This window comes from Ornithodoros turicata, chromosome 2, assembly GCF_037126465.1.
Source record: "Ornithodoros turicata isolate Travis chromosome 2, ASM3712646v1, whole genome shotgun sequence".
Classification (NCBI taxonomy): domain Eukaryota; kingdom Metazoa; phylum Arthropoda; class Arachnida; order Ixodida; family Argasidae; genus Ornithodoros; species Ornithodoros turicata.
Window position 1 is genome coordinate 1,853,269 of NC_088202.1, and position 14,199 is coordinate 1,867,467.

At 45.5% G+C, this 14,199-nt stretch overlaps 1 long non-coding RNA gene across 1 annotated transcript in view; it reads right to left on the reverse strand.

The window, feature by feature from the left end:
• The window catches only part of LOC135383002 (uncharacterized), a 37,140-nt gene that overhangs the window by 4,182 nt on the left and 18,759 nt on the right, over positions 1 to 14,199 (reverse strand). The window lies entirely within an intron of this gene.

The following is a 14,199-nucleotide window of genomic DNA, read 5'->3' on the forward strand; positions in this document are numbered from 1 at the left end:
GGATCGTCATCAGGTTCTGCTCCAGAGGCTGCTCGACTTTGTCAAAATGGAAGCGGAGTGCAGAGAACATTGAGCACGTTACGGCCCCGTACGCCTTTAGGCTGGCATCTGCAAAAATGTACATTCGCTTCGGGAGTTCGTCGTTGTTTATTCTGATAAGTCTCGGAATGGACACTTGAGGGAGCTCAGGCAACCCGTTGCACCATTCTTTCCAAGTCGACTCAATGTTCAAACGGTAACGGATCCTCCCAATCAAAACCAGCCACCCAAACTCTTTGTAGTAGTATCTTTCCGGTAATGGTGAACGGCCCGAGCTGCCCGAAAGGGTCATATATCTTTGAAACCGTCTGCAGCACACGCCTCTTGTTATTCTTCTGCGACGGGATATCGGACACAGACACCGGTGAGCATCGAAACTCATCAGCCTGAAGGTCCCACGGTAATCTGAGTACCATTTTTGTAAGATTCTGTCCTGATTCGACTGTCGTATTCCCGTTCGTTATCATCCGTTGCAGCAGGTTGTTGTCATTGGTTAGCCACTTCTTGACTTTCATGCCAGCTGATTCGAATATGTTCACTGTCTGCTCGTACAACGCGACGGCATCAGATGGAGCATCCACGCTGACTACTAGGTCGTCTACATTGAAGGAACTAGCCAGGAGTGCCGCACTTTGTGGATAATCCTTCTCAGCAGATCGCAAATGATGTTGAATCGTGGCCGACAGAAGAAAGGGACTAGATCGTGCTCCGAAGGGCACGCGAGTCATACGCCACGTTGCTATGGGTGGCAAAGGCTGACCTGCTACCGGTGTAGAACAGTACCAAAAGAACCTCAGAGCCTCAGTATCTAGAGGATGGAGCATAATCTGCAAAAACGCCTTTTTGATGCCTACCGTCATGGCAATACGATGCATTCTAGACCGCTCCGATAAAGTAAAGACCGCAGCAGTAAAGACACAATGTCCGAATTGAGCTTCGTACCTGCATGTAGCACGCCATTCAGAGGCAGCAATCCAGGCGCGCTGCAAGAAGCCTCAAAGACGACTCTAACCTTTGTTGTCTCCCTATCCCGCCTGATTACTGCGTGATGTGGCATGTAGTACACTGTACCCTTCAATGGCTCCTTCGGGTCTACGCGTTCTGCGTGTCGGTTTTCTAGGTACTATCGTATAACTTGATCATACCCATGCCGCTGCCCCCCCCCCCCCCTTGGCATTTTATGTGAATTTTTTGGTGGTTCCTTATGACTCCGAAAGCATTTCCAAAATTTCCTCTTATACGTCCATCTCAACTGTTGGCCCATAAAGCGAAAAGATCGTACATCACAGCTACTAAGTAAGTTTTATATACATGCAAGAGGAGTGGACAGGTAAAAGGTTCTCTTCCGAATACTGGAATGAGTTAACACATACATGCAAAACGAAAAAAAGTGAAAGGAACAATGGCACATCCAAGGAACTTACTGGTGAAAGCATTCTGCGCTTGTGTTCGGTGCAGGCAGTACTTGATCACTGTTCATGTCGTGATTACTCTACTCATGTCAAGGACTCGACTGACAGATGCCGGATGCACACGGCCGAAAATCAACCATATGGTACCATACAGCATGAATGGACCCCAATCTCCATGTCTTTACTTATCTCTTACTTAGCACCACCGCGAGCTGGCTACAAGTTTAGTTAGAGCGCAAGATGGTCAGCTTGATGAGCGCTCACTGCACAACCGTGGAGTCTCAAAGGAGGCAAACACGTGTTTGCAACCGTTATTTGCTCTTCAATAATGCGACTGTCTAGCGTTTTCTTTCCGTCTCGTGTTTTGTGAGTGACCCGCTCATTTGTACATTCGGTACGCTGCGCCGCAGCGCGCATACAAGTTTGCGTTACCTTCAATGCGTTACCTTCAAGTTACCTTCAATGAAACAAATGTTATTTGAGTTTAACAAAAAGTACCTCTGAGATTTCTGTGCTACGTCTTGCTAGGAAGACGGTGCATCGAATGGCACCTTGGTCACGCTTCTATCACGACCTCCTCACGTCAAATTTTTCGGTCAAAAATGTGCATTCTGTCAAATTTTTACAACTTCCCGTTTTGTTTTACTGCTGCTTATATTGCACCGGCGAGGTTTTGCTTTGAAAGTACAACACCAGGGCTGTATGGCAAAAAATTTTGAAGAAGTTCTAAAACTTTATATTGCAAAAAAAATTGGTAAACTTGCACAAACCTTCCAAATTTCGTGCACGCCACAAGCGTCGAGCCGGTCGAGTGCAATGGTGAAAATGCTTACATACCGTAAAGTGAACTCTCCCCTATCAAATAAGACGCTTTTTAACATCCTCCATGCAATGCATACGTGGGCCGTAAAACCTGCTTAAAATGACATAGGTTTTCGCAAAGCACTGCATCTTTGAGGGGCTCTGCACCCTATAAATTTCGATTTCGTTAGAAAAGACCAACGTTCTGTTGCTTACGGAGTCATAACGAACCACACACACACAAAAAAAAATCACATGAAATTCTACGGGGGTCGAGCGGCACCTCTGCTCTGGATCACTTGGCGTGGAATGGCCCACTTGCATGTGATACCAATGGGGTACGTTCGGTAGCCTTGGCTGGAGTTATGTGTGCCTCATCCTCGTCTATCTCTCAGTATGACTCTCCAGCCTTGCATATAACTTGTATGCGATATTAATGGGGTATATCACTGCAGTCTTGTAGAACACTTGCATGTAATACCAATGGGGGCCTTGGGTGGAGTTCTGTGTGCCTCATCACTCCTGCACTGCTGTGTCCTTTGAAGTTCTGAAAACATGCCCAATCATGACTAGGGATCTACTTGTTCTCGCCAAATATCTAGCAAATACACAATACAAGAATTAACTGCTGCGGCTACACAACAGTTTTGGACAAACCCAGGGTGTCCACGAAGCTGTAGGCTTCACATTACCTCACATTTCCAGGTTTTTACTGACTGTTGCAAGCAAATTTTCTGGCCAAGGCAAAACAGTCTGGCGGCTGCTCCTACGTTTTTATACATATCACACATAAAAAATATCATTTATTGCTTTCAAACACACAGAATGGAAATTTTATATTTAATATTTAAGGGAACAATTTTTCCCCTCCTTTGGGAATCCTCGTACTGTCCTCGTTATGATTCTTGTATCTTTTTTGTTAAACTCATTTATGCTTTTACTTTTAAAAGTTATTCATGAGGCTGCCCTATTCTCCTCCCTGAGCTTGTCGTATTGGGAAACTGTTAGTCGCGGTAACGTTGCTGCTGCATGTCACTCAACCACAATGACTGGGACTTGTGATTCGCTGCATATCGTGAATACAGTCGTTTGTAATTTGCGCTGACTTCTGTTGCTGAAACTTCTCTGACAATCCTAAAATTTCCAGCCACACTAATATTCGCCGACAATACCCGGTTTTCCACATTGGTAGACACCCTGAAACTGCAAGTTTAACATGTTCACATTGAATCCATGGATCACAAATTAACTGTCCTATAGGCTTTGGATAATAACTTCAGATACCACGTATCACTACCCTCACTCGTTCTGAAACCTTTGTCCTACACTTTGCATGTTAAGCCGTCCACCACATGTGCACCTCTTTGCATTTTTAGCGCTTGTAAGCGTCCTGGGGCAGCTAGTCCGACTCTATCGCGTCTCACATCCCCATCTTTTTCTCTTACCTCATCACCACCATCATCTGGATTTATAAAAAGGGTTAACATAGTTAGAAAGGGAACCTACAGACATTGAATACGGTTAAGGTTAAGGATGTAATGGCATGATTTGAATATATAGTCCTACCTTGCGACAGGCCGACATAGCCTGACGCGGCCGACGTGACCGGCTACGGCAACAGTTGCATGCCTTCTTTCTTGAACACATTATATGGTTACATGACTTCATCAAAACACATCATCAAAAAGTTACCTTGCGGGTGACATCCCCAAATTCGGGGACAAAGATTTAAAACGTGCTTCGCCTGCATTATACACCCATAGACGCAATGTATAAGAAACGTATAATTTCATTTTGGCGGAACACGTCAACACTGGTAACACACTGGATCCTGTGAGATCTATTTACAAGAAATTATGCCGAAAAGAATGATCCGTATATCTATAAAGGCTTTTGTTCCCACGGCATTTGAAATCTACGTAAGGTTTACGCCTTGTTCAGATCCTTTCTTGCAATTGACATATTTCGCTTTCGTTGTCCCTTAATGGCTGGGAGCTCGTATATTTTGTCTAACAACGCTTTATACCTCTATTTAGGGGAAGCGAACGCGAGGCAATTTTTCTTTTTCTTTTCTTCATGCGTCTTGACGAGCATGCTTAAATGTGCATGGCCGAGATGTTGCGCCTGCCTTACGAACAATATGTAAATGTCATCTAAGTGTGACATACGCCTCTATGTTCAACTGGGACAGGGCGCGTATAATCGTGCTATGTCAATGTTTTCTTGACTTCACGCCGATCGTGGCGACGTACCTGCGCAAAAACTTGGCAATGCATTGCCAAAAGCGCGGTTTTTGATCCTCTCTTTATGCAAATGCTCGCAGATATGCGTCGTTCTGTGCAACTGCCTGCTTATTTTAGCGGCATGTTTTGCTCGTGGAATGGTGAACCCTGGGCGATTTTTGTAAACACTCGAAGTGACGTTGTACTTCGCCTTCGACAAAGTACTGTCAACAGCCCTAGGTAACGTCACCCCGTTATTCTCATCAACATGGCGATATACGATCATCCTTTTCTTTTAAATTTTTTGAAGTGTACACCCAAGGTGCCGAAATCATTCGTGTCCGTGGGCCGCATTGGGGCATGGAGGAACAACACGGTCGGCATACGACCGCTTTAGAGTGTCCTGGTTCTGATATGGTTGCTCGAACTCACTTGGGAGATAACCAAGCTTACCGGTCCGTTTGCAGGCGCCAATATTAGAAATCGGTCATACAGGGCTTGCTCAGAAATTTGCTAGGAATCTACTAGTCATACTAATCTAGTAAAAATCTGAAGCAGAGACAGGTTTAGAGAGTCATTAGCCAAGACGTTGAAAGCAATACAGAGGGAGACAGGAAGTGTCGAACTTTCTTTTTATCACATGATTAGAGGTTGAAATCACGTTTCATAAGTTTCTACGCAACCCAGAACGAAGAAATAGTTTGATTGTGAATCGTTTTTGTGTGTTGGAATCGTTTTGATCAGGCAAAACGGAAAGATTCCCTGACATCGCATTTGTGAGATCCCCTCACGATACCCGTGTACAAATAAACGACACTAACATGAATCGGTGCACCGTAGCAAACAATCACAGTTTTCGGAAACGCCCGATCAAACAGCTCGCCTAAAGTGAAGTAACTGTGTGCTTCCAGTGACTAGTACGCTTGCACAATATCAACAGTGAACTGGCACGACGAAAATATTAGAGCAAACTACAATGCGATTGTGATCGGCGGCATGTTTTGTGGCTGGGCTGTCCAGTTGTAGATGCGCACCGCAAATAGATCGTCATGTTGTATGCTGTTCATAAACAAACTTGGTCTTGTAGCGACAGTTTTCTGAGTCCTTCATAGCTCTAAATTATTCGGGCATTGTGGAAGGTGACAGTCGAGACCGGTGTAACAGTGCAACACAGTGTCGCGCATGCGGAAAGCGTTCGCACAACTGCGTTCAGTGTTTTCTATAGACGTTGAAGACCCGTTTTATTCTATAGGGCTGTTGCAGTGAAGTTTGCACAGCGCGATTTCGGGCCCAAACGGCCGTTTCATCAGCGTGTTTTGCATGGTGTTTCAAACGGTATGGTGTCAAGGAAGCTACAAAACATGTAGAAAATCCACAGAAAAAGCGGTGCTTCTTGAAAAGTGCGAACAACTCGAAACTGTGTATTTGAAAGCGCCGCGTCGTCTCTTAAACGACCGCGTGTTGCACAATTTGGGGCGCTGACCTTGCTGCTCACTCGCGCCACCTGGCCCAGAGAAACAGATCTATTCCACAAAACGCTCTGATGTCATCAGTGCAAGATGACATTGAGCTGTCTGACCCTGTCCAGTTTCAAAATAATGCACTGTGACTGCGTTTATGGATCTACTACGGACTTACCTATCATCCATGACTTGAAAACCGGAGACGAGGTAGGGACAAAAACCACGGTCTCAAACTCAGCAAACTCAGTTGTTTGTGTTTGTCTGTTTTTGTGCCTACCTCGTCTCGGGTTTTCAAGTCATGGATCGTCACCACGAGCTCGCTTGCTACCAAACTTTCCTTTCGTTACCTATCATCCTTCCTTCCACGGACTTACGGATCTACTACGGACTTACCTTCCACTATCATCAAGGAGAACGACAAACTGTTTGTGCAAAAAGGTGGCACCCCATTTGGTTCCAGACTTTCCTCCATTGTCTGCCAAATTTTCGTGGCTGATTTTGACGGGATTGCACCTGGTGCACTGAGAACAACAGGTGCAGGTAGAATGACTGAATGTCTTTCGGTCGCATTCAAGGGGCATGAAGTTCACCTTTCAAATGCATAGTGCAGGCTTCCTACAAGGCCTTGACCTGCGCTTGACGGTATCTCGCTATCATTTATGCTGGACATACTATCCCAGGTCTAAAAAGACAGTTCTGCCCTTCGATATTTGTGTCACTTTAAAGTTGTAAAAAGGGCCACCGCCTCAGCGTCCCTTGGGCTGTTTTGGACACGTCATGCGAATATTATTATATAGAGGGCAGTTTTGCTATACAAGTGAAGAAGCTATGCGAAGGGGGCTATCAGGTAGGAATGTTGTATGACATATCTGCAACGATCTTGGCTAAGTTAAAAATTGAAGCTAGGAAGAAGCACGATAGGTTACCACGACGAAAAGTGCCCATACCCTATGCACACACTATGTCACACAGTAGGAGAGAGACATGCGTACCCGTGGTCCCCTCAGCGCCCATTAGCTTAATAACTCTTTCTGCTAAGATAAATTGTTCTGCTGCAAAAAGGGGCTGCCAGATTTCGCACAAGAATGCCTCGGTTGAATGCCGGCTCAATGTGGTGTATCGCACTCCATTAACATGCGGGAGAGTATATACAACGTGTCCCAGCTAAATGCGAACATTTTCTTTAAGAATATATATATATCACTTTTTCCGAAATGAAATCAATTGCAATATAGCATATGCTGAAGGGCAGTCCTTAGGAGGGCATTAGCAAACTCCTAAGGCAATGTCTTAATTAACTTTCAATGATTAACTTTGTAATTATAAATTCTACGAAGTTGTCCCAATGGGAACATCTGGACCCCTCGGTCACCTTATACCGGAGCCGTTTTCAGAACAAAAATCCGCTTCATAGATCGTCCTGAAAAGATTCGTGAAGGAACACCGTTTCTTTCTTTATTTTGTTCATTGCGCATCTTCGGAGACGCGTGTTTCCTTCACCCCCACTCTGAAAGGGTGAAAGAGCACAGTGCCGCCTCATGCGTCGAAGATTAGCTTTAACTTGCGGAAACAAAACAAAAACAAATGTATCGGGTGACTCTATCGGAACTGCCCTTATCTTGGGTAGCATTTTCTGTTTTCTTTTAATGTTTTTCCAAGGCGCAAGAGGTGATAGTGTGCTCTTTCACTCTCTCACATCTAGGTGAAGGAAAGTCGCGTCTCCGAAGATGCGCATTAAACAAAATAAAGAAAAAATTGTTCCTTTACGAATTTTTTGCGGACGATATATCGAACGGATTTTTGTGGAATCTATCGAATGGAAAACGGCTCCGGTATCAGGTGACCGAAGGGACGAGATGTTTTCATTGGGACAACTTTGTAGCTTTTGTAATTAAAAATAATGATAATGATATGATGTGATAATGATATAATAATGATAATGATATGCCCTTCAGCATAGCTAAGTGATGTATATATTTAAAGAAAAATATGTTCGCATTTAGCGGGGACCCCCTGTATAGGCCATACCGCGAGCTGTATTAACACTTGACTTACCGAACATAGGGCGTTGATCCCGAGCACCAGTCCAGCAGGATACCTGGCTCTTCACTGCAAGACCTCTGGGGGCTCTCCGCTATTCAGTGACACCACAATAAGGGGGGGGGGGTGTTCAAAAGTGTTAGCGCTGCGCAGGTATGAGTAGACAGAGGCCACAGCAAGAGTCGAACAAGAACGACTTTACTCGTAAATAGAAAAGAAAAAAGGAGTAAAAGAAAACCTGTTACGCGAGACACGCAGTGTGCGCAAGATGAAAGTGAACAAACACGTGAGCATACGTCCGACGAACACGGGAACGAAACTAGACAACACATTGTGAAAATATATCTAACACCCTTCCTCAATGTGTCGTCGCAAAAACCCTTGTCGATGGTATCGGAGTCTGACGTTTATGAAGACCCAGACTCTCACAATGTCGGCGTGTCCTGTTCCCATTCAGAGCCTTGGTCATGATGTCCGCGTAATTTTCCGATGTTCTGATGTATTGGAGTTTCAATTGTCCGGTCTCGATCTACTCACAGAGAAAGAAGTGTCGCAACTCTATATGCTTGTTGCATTCAGATACCACTTGATTATTTCCGACCGCAATTGCACCCTGATTGTCAACGAAGAGGGTATGTGGCTCACCGATGAATTCACTCGCTCCCACTTCCTTCTACTTCCTTCGTAATATGTTGCAACCACAAGACCTCTTTAGTTGCGTGGCACATTGCGATATACTCCGCTTCGACTGTTGACAGTGCGGTTGACGTCTGCTTTTTGCTACTCCAGGATACCGCTGCATCTGCTAGCGTAAAAACGTAGCCACTGAAAGAACGTCTGTCAACACAATCAGTCGCCCAGTCTGCGTCGCAGAAGGCTTGAATTTGCTTCCCAGTCTTTGAAAACGTTGACGCAACGTCTTTCGTTTGTTTGAGATAGCGTAGCATGTGCTTCAATCCGCCCCAATGCTGTTCGGTAGGCTTCACATTAAACTGACTCATATATGATGCTGCGAATGCCAAGTCTGGTCTCGTCCCTCCAGCTAAATAAAGTAGCCCTCCAATCGCTTGACGGTACTGATGAGACAATGCATTCGCTGCCTCGTCGTCATCACACGCTTCCTTGTACTTCATTCCTGGATCTAGTGGTGACGAAGCTCCCCTCGCATCTTTCATGTCAAAGGTTTCCACGAGCTCCTCAGCATACTTTGTTTGGCCCAGGATCAGACTTCCGTCTTCATTTCTTCTGATTCTCATAGATAGTATGTGGCTCGCTTCACCAAGGTCCTTTACTTCGAATGCACTTCGCAGTTTCTGCTTAAAGTCCTCAATTTTCCTTTCCGTCTTCGCTAGGATGAGTATGTCGTCCACATAGACACCTATAATGAGGTACAAAAGTAAACGCAGGGATCTGCTTTTGACCTTGACATGCCTTCGTTCTTTAGAAGTTCGTCCAATCTTACGTTCCACTCCCTCCCTGATTGACGGAGTCCATAAAGACTTTTCTTTAACAGGCAAACGTTGTCCTGGTCTTCTTTACACAAGATAGTGGGCTGCTCCGTATATATGGTTTCCTTTAGAATTCCGTTCAGGTATGCTGCTGTAATGTCAACCTGATGTATTTTCCAATCTCTCTCAATTGCAACCGCAAGGAGTATCCGTATTGACTTCATCTTTATAACGGGTGAATAAGTTTCGTTGAAATCAATTCCTTGGACTTGAGAATAGCCACAAGCGACAAGTCGTGCTTTGTACCGTTGTAGATTCCCGTTCTCGTCATATTTCTTTCGAAATATCCATTTGCATTTGACAACTCCGCGTGGTCTTGGGACAATTTCCCACGTACCGTTCCTCTCTAGATTTCCCAGTTCTTCATCTATGGCCTCCTGCCAATAATTGCCATCAGGCATCGACAGTGCTTCTTCCAGAGTGATAGGATCAGGGATAGCGTCGGCTTGTTTGACCGTGTAACAGTAGTTTGGCCGTGGTTTGTTCGCTAGTCGTTGAGATCGTCTTGGTAGCTGTTCTACTTCGTCCTCCACTTGACCTGCTTCATCGACGTGCTCTTCGTCTCTGTTTGCACATTGGCATGTCACTTCTTGTTGCTCGGGTTTTCGTATAGGAGTCTCCTTTGGGGCCTCGTCTTCGACGTTGACTTCAAGATTTACGACTACGATTCCGTCGTCGTTCCATGACTCCGCAGTCACTGGCTCCGTGACTGTTTTGACAGTCTCGGGTTTGCAGGGAAATACGCCTTCGTCGAAAACAATATCACGACTCAAGTATAATTCATCATTCTTCATGTCCCACAGTTTGTATGTTGGAATATTAAACTTAGCTATTGTGCTCGAAATTACTTACATCTATCAGGTTCTCACATCTCAGACTTTTTATAATAAAACTTGTAATTTTGATTGTAATCGTAATGATTAAGAACATCTTCTTTGATTAAATGTGCTATCCCTTCTGATTCATTGAAAACTTGTGTGTATGTCAGTTAATAAAAAATATTGTGTTTGATCTGTGATACCTATTCAATGCTATTGTATCGTACCTGTAATAAGTATTGTTACCTGTATTGTGTTTCTCCTGCTTCAGATTTTTGGCTAAGTTTTTCCCATTCACGCAGAGTCATAACATAATTTCTGACACGAATGACTTTAATAAATATATTTTCACTTGTACTTTTGTGTATGGCTACCCTTTGCATGTAAAAAATGACGAAAGTCGGCGGCCCAGGTTAAAAAATGTCAGAGGGTAAACGCGCACGCAGCCCTCCGGCCACGCGCCGCCCACCGGTAAGAGCCTTCACCCGAGCGCCGCCCACCGGTCGTGGGAAAAAATACGCGAAAAAGGCCGGCCAAGGCGCAAAAATCATGTCTCTGCATGTTATAATCGCGCGGACAACCCTCCGCACACGCGCCGCGCGGGGAAAAATACGCGCAGGGCTCAGGGGCAGGGGAGCCGTAGTTTGGACCGCATGCTTACACTGCCCCACCTATTACTACTGACGACGTATCAGCATGTATTGGATCTGCGTGACAAGCTCGAAGAGACTTGTCAAATCGCCCACGAGGAGCTGGGGAACGCGTCGCAGCGATACAAGAAGTATTATGACACGAGAAGCAGAGACCGACAGCTCCAGGTTGGAGAAGAAGCCCTACTGTTACTTCCGGGAAACCCTAGCCCTACTGTTACTTACGGAGGGAAATAAATTAATGATGCAATGGAAAGGACCCTTCAAAATAATTGAAAAGAAGGGAGAAGCTGACTATGTTATAGACCTCGGACACAAAAAGAAGCTGTTTGATGCGAACATTCTGAAGAAGTATGAACAAAGAGAACCAGCGACACAAGTAAACGCCATGTTGGCATCAGTGGCTGCGAGGGATGGGTGCGAAGACCACGTGGACGTCGACGTGGAGGTTCCTACTATGTTAGGAGAAACGAGAGAAGATTGCCGATATGTAATCGTCGGTGAGGAGCCAAGCACACAGCAGAGAAGTGACGTGCGAAACCTAACGACGGCGTATCAAGAAATATTTTCCGACTTGCCCGGCTCCACTAATTTGGTGGAATGCAACTTACAGACGGCAACAGACTGTCCGGTGCACGTCAAGCAATATCCCCTTCCGTTCACTGTACGAGGTGAGGTTGAGAGGGAGTTGGAGGGAATGCTTCAGCTGGGAATTATTGAAAAGTCCAACTCTTCCTACCATTCTCCAGTTTTGATCGTAAAGAAATCCGACGGATCAAACAGGGTGTGTATTGATTTCCGAAGACTCAACGACATCCTCGTTGCAGACGCAGAGCCCATTCCCAGGTCGGATTGCCTAATTGAAGAGGTTGGCTCTCGCGTATATTTCACTAAACTCGACCTTGCCAAGGGATATTGGCAGATTCCCCGCAATGAGGAGTCAAAACCAAAAACCGCATTTTCGACACCAAGTGGCCTGTATCAGTTCAGGTACATGCCGTTCGGTTTCAAGACAGCACCAGCGGTATTTCCAAAACTCATGCGAGAAGTGCTGCAGGGAATCCCCAATGTGCAACATTACTACGATGACGTACTCATCGCGACTGATACGTGGGAAGAACACGTTCAGACCCTGAACGAAGTTTTCAGGAAGATAAGAGAAGCAGGGCTAACGGTACGGCCAGCAAAGTGCGAAATTGGGTTCACGGAGTTGTCATTCTTGGGACACAAGATTGGTCACGGGAAACAAAGCCCCATCTCAGCTACATTGGAAAAAATCAAGAATGCACCGAGGCCGAAGACGAAGACACAGGTTCGGTCGTTTTTAGGACTGACGCGCTACTATCGACAATTCATCCCTAACTATTCGTCGATTGCTGAGCCACTGTCAGACCTGACCAAGAAACGAGAGAAAACCCACGTAAAATGGGGAGAAGAGCAGGAACGGTCGTTCTGTACGCTCAAAGCGCATCTTGCTGAGGCACCCATTTTGCAGTTGCCCGATTTCACGAAGCCGTTCATTCTTCGAACAGACGCCTCTGACACAGGCTTAGGAGCGGTTCTACTTCAACGGGGTTCCGATGATCTTCACCCAGTAGGGTATGCCAGTAGAAAGTTATTAGACCTAGAGCGGGCGTACTCAACCATTGAGAAAGAGTGCCTCGCTATTGTCTGGGCAATCAGACATTTCCACGTATTTCTGTATGGGACCCAGTTCGTTATTCAAACTGATCATCAGCCGCTTAGATACCTTGACAGCGCGAAGTACATGAATACTCGAGTGCTCCGTTGGGCACTAGCTGTGCAAGAGTATGATTTCAAAGTCGAGGGCATCAAGGGCAAAGATAATGTTGGTGCCGACTACTTAAGTAGAACCTAATGAGGGCACTATTCATGATGTCGATATGCATGAGTTATGCATGTCTTCTTAACTATAATCTGTTTACGTACCCATGTAACGTTTTTATTATACTTCATGCCAATTGTATGCATGGGCATATGGGTGGAATAAGTAAAGCGTGCGCTGCATACACAGCCGATCGAATTGTTACTCCATTTTGTTGCTTAATTTGTGCTCATATGTTCATCTGTTGGGTTTTTGATGTTCCAAGTTGTTCAATCGAACGTTTGTGTTATTCTACCGTCGGAATCTCGTCTATTGTAAGGTTTGAAATGTTAACCCGTCAACATTCTTGAAAAGGGGGCAGTGTCACAAATCCGTGATTCCGCCGCATTTCGGGAACTTTTTCGAACATGGACTGTGTAGCCAGAAGTACGGTAGCCGAGAGCTGCATTTGTTTTTTACATCATGTACTTTGTCTAGACGTCGAAATGGCCTTTTTCCTGCGAAAAGCAGTTAGTGTTTATGTCTGAGGACCGAACATTGGGAAGGGCAGCGAACCCCTGGCCGTGTGGTCGCAGGTGTCAAGTGACACCACCGAGTGTGTGTGCGTCTGGAAGTCTGGAATTCCTCCTTCCCGGGACTTGAGAAAAAGAACATAACAAGCAAAACGAACAGTGAACCAGACCAGGAGCGAGACCAAGAAACGTCAGTCGTGGTTTGAAAACAAGCGTGTGCGGCAGCGGCAGTCCTCGAGGGGAGACGTCGGCGAGTTCCTTTGTTTGGGTGTGTCGTGCAAGAAACCGCAGAGACCACAGACCGAAAAGGACCCCCGCCGCGCGACCCGACTCATCACAGCACCTTTCTGACAACGGACATTCGGACCTTCTGTGCAAAACAGCTAAGACTTTGAAATTATCTGCCACCGTGTTGAAACTGTGTTTAGGCCATTTCCACGTGGATAATGTTTTCTTAATGAGCATTGCACCTTGTATTATTTAGTTATAATTAATATCTGTGTTGGAGCATTCACTGGTTGTTTCTTTTTAAGTTTGTAAGATTGTAGTAAAACGTTGTGTTGGATTGTTATCGTTGTACCCTGAGTCACTCCTTTGACGATTACACCATCGTGCTCTAACGAGTGCTGATCGCCCTAGGTCGAACTAAGTATTGTCGAGGGAATCGTGGGTTGGCTAGATTGTTGATTTGTCCGTCAGTAACCGCCGAGTGTAGACCGGCGAGTGCATAAGCCTCTCAGTCTTCGGGACCGAGCGCTTAACGGAGTAACGTGGTGTACAACCACATCGCAATCAGCATCCCCACCGATTTTGGGAATCATCTCAAAACGCGAATTCAAGTTCGTTCCTTTTCGACAATATATTCTAACAATGATCCCCTTCCCCCTC